Genomic DNA, 3,369 nt, shown 5'->3' with positions numbered 1-3,369 from the left:
ACTCAAACTCCGTGGTTGTAAAACCCAACAGTTGTTCCGGCTCAAAACCAATCTCCTCGACACTACGAGAAAGGGTATCGGCCACCACGTTGTCAGTACCTTTCCGATGTTCTATACAGAAATCATATCCCTGCAGTTGTAGGGACCAACGAGCTAACCTTCCACTTAGATCCTTCATGGACATCAACCATTTTAAACTGGTGGGGTCAGTGAAACAGGTAAATGGCATCCCTTCGATATACGGCCTGAATTTCCTAATAGACATTACCGCCGCCAAACATTCCTTCTCTGTGACGGAATAGTTTCTCTGATGTTTATTTAACTTGGCGGAGAAGAAAAATAAATAAATATACCAACAACCAATAAATCACTCCGAAATAATTATATGTAACCTATTATAAATATTTGACTAACCTAATCTCTAAGTCAAAATTGTCTTGTAACAATAATGTTGAGAACTAAGCTATCACTGAAAATCGACTTATCACAATAAACTAACACTCAAAATTCAAACTCAGCACTCTCGAAAATACAATTTAAACATTGAGATGGGTGAGATGAGGGTAACACCGTATGACGCCACCTACAGGTAACAATCCATACAACAAGAAACGAAAATAATTTAATATCACACGCAAAAAACACTCCTTTATCTTTCTAGCTCGCCTATAATTGTTCCTCTCTATTCTGAAATATTAATTAATTCCATTGACTGCGCGCGTTCTCAAAGTCGAACAACGTTGACAATCACTAAACAGCAATGCACGGATCGCGACTCGAAAACTTGACGTACTTTGTAAACCCCATTTCCAGGTATGCTATCTTTAAGAAATTTTAATTGGCCGGTAAACTAATTATCAAATTATATTTTTTTTTTAGCTTCAGATCCACTTCAGCGGCAACGTGGCTCGGCCTTTTCTCCGGCTCACGGACCACCTAAGCTTCACTTTCACAACTAATGACAATTGAAAGATGTTCTTTGACCAAATCGGCAGGACTATTGTTTGTGGCAGCGATGGACTCAGCATAGTAGGATGCTCATCCACGGTTCGACAAAACATTCCTCATACTTGTTGGTTAAGGCCACCTGTTCAATATATGGAAAATTGTTAATATTCAGAATTTCAAGTATAATCTCCTGATTATTTTAATTTCTTATCTATTCATTTTTTTTCATTTCTTTCATGCAAGCGTCATTTGGTGCTACAAATGTGCTTCGCGGTGTTGTTTAAATAGGGTGACATTTGTTCTTATGTCAGCCTAGTTTTTTTAATTGGGCGCCATTTGTTAAGCCTTTGTTACGAGTCGGTTTGTCCTAGGGGGGCAGCTCCGGCCAGCCAGTACTCCATTAGGGGTGGGTCTACCCATGCCCGCCGACCGTACAATAGCACAACACTAAACAAATCTACACATCACTATTAAACAGCTGATATAACGGACAGTGGCAACAATTATTTAAAACAAAAAAAAATTACTTTAACTTCGACGTCCAACGGTGGCCTCGCTGTTACCTCCGTAGCGTTCCCGCCCTTCCTGTGGGACGAAATCATATTTTAGGGCCCCACCCTTTTAATGTCAAAGATCACAGATTATTCCAAGAACCTTTTGGCCCCCTCCCCTCCATTTACAAAACTTAAGCCCTCATTTTAATTGACTAAGTATATTTAATATTCATGGCTTACGGCTAACATTTTATGCTCGGACTTATTAGTATTTATTGTTATTACACTAAATTTAATTTAAAGGAACGAGACCGGACAAATCTTCATTCGACCTTCTACGCCTTCACAATTGCTGTCTTTTGGCGCAGTCTGGTTTTGGGGCTTAAAGTCTTTTTACATAACCTACATACACAAATTAGGTTATTTATATATACATATACCTCCCTTCTTTTTTTTTCCACCGAAGGTGAGTTTTCAGATTATTGGGGGGACACCCTTAAGTACCCTACGGAGCTCCCCGGGATAAATATGAGGGTATCTACTCACAGAAATCTTATGCCTGAGGAAAGAAAAATCTTTGCACTCAATAATCAACTAGCCTTTGCCACGTAGAAAACCAAAATAGATGTCTGGGTGATGATTAAAGCTAAAAGCCGGAATGCGTTAATTGCTCAGCACAAATAATTTCTTATAACAATTAGTGATTAAGATAACTTAATCGATTATGGGCTTCAAGGTAATAAATTTTAGCTATACTGACAACTTAATAATTAAATAATTAACACAACAAACAAATATAAATACGTAAATTATGATCTATGTCGACGGCTGCGCATCACTGATGTAACACGGATCAGCTGTGCGAGAGTTGCGTTAGGCTTACGCACTGCTGACATGCACAAGTTTCCTTCCGCCGAGATTTAATTGGAACGGACTCACGATTTTGTTGAATGGTTCCGATCCCTCTCTCCTCTCGTCCTGCTCTTCCTTGTCGCTGTTGGTTCCGGATGGCACTCTGCTCTTGGTAGTCTTCTCCCGGTGTGGACTTCACTTTAATCGTTTGGGATTACATTTAAAATTTTGGTGTCTTCTTCGGCGGTTTTAGATTGCGGCTTGTCATCGGGGCGGATTTTTTTAAACATGGCGGGTGTGCATTTTGGCGTTTTACTTAAATATTTAAACTTTTGCCGCCGGTTGGTTTTATACCCTTGGTAGGTTCGTATTTGCGGGTTTTAATTTCTTCTCTATAATTTGAATTTGTTGCCGTCGGTGTATTTGATTAAGTATTGTAGGTTTGAATTGTTGGTTTTTAAATTTTTCTTGATCCATTTGAATTTGTTGCCGTCGGTGTATTTTATTAAATATTATAGGCTTGTATTTTTTTAGTTTTTAAACTTCACTTTAATTTGTTGCCGTCGGTTTGTATTTTTGACCTTTAAAATTTCTTTGCCTCCTTCCTTCTAGCCGCTGACTTTCAACTCTCCTCCAAAAACTCCGATCATTGACCTTTTTATTCCTTCGCTCGGAAAATATTTTGCCATCTCCCTTTCTTGAGCGCGCGAACTCCCTCTCTCTTTCCTACCATAAAGTTCTTCTCCCTCTCTTGAGCGCGCGAACTCCCTTTCTCTTTTCAAAATGAGCACTTTTGCACGGGATAGGGCCGATCAACTGTCTTTGGCTCACTCTGCCGTAGTTAGGCAGGAACAAACTCAGAGGTGATTTGATTAAATCCGAGGTGTCTCCGGGACTCCGGGTTTCGACTTCCCGGTTCCTGAGTCCAGTTGTCCCTGGCGATTTTCTCCTTGATGGGGGCGATGGATAGATCCGCCTGTTGCTGCCGCCGGTTGGTATGTTTGTATGTTTTTATTTTATTTATTACTTTTACTTTTGTTTTATATATATTTATTTTATATTATTTTATTTGATA

At 39.4% G+C, this 3,369-nt stretch overlaps 1 long non-coding RNA gene across 1 annotated transcript; it reads left to right on the top strand.

The window, feature by feature from the left end:
* The first annotated feature begins 495 nt into the window (after window positions 1-495).
* LOC116806040 lies at window positions 496-1,128 on the top strand. Its single transcript, XR_004365505.2, has 3 exons — window positions 496-589; window positions 662-813; window positions 880-1,128. It is a non-coding gene; the product is annotated as an uncharacterized LOC116806040 (long non-coding RNA).
* Window positions 1,129-3,369: the final 2,241 nt, after the last annotated feature.

Source organism: Drosophila grimshawi, unplaced genomic scaffold (assembly GCF_018153295.1).
Source record: "Drosophila grimshawi isolate 15287-2541.00 unplaced genomic scaffold, ASM1815329v1 contig_545, whole genome shotgun sequence".
NCBI lineage: Eukaryota > Metazoa > Arthropoda > Insecta > Diptera > Drosophilidae > Drosophila > Drosophila grimshawi.
This window is presented reverse-complemented; position numbering and strand designations above follow the sequence as displayed.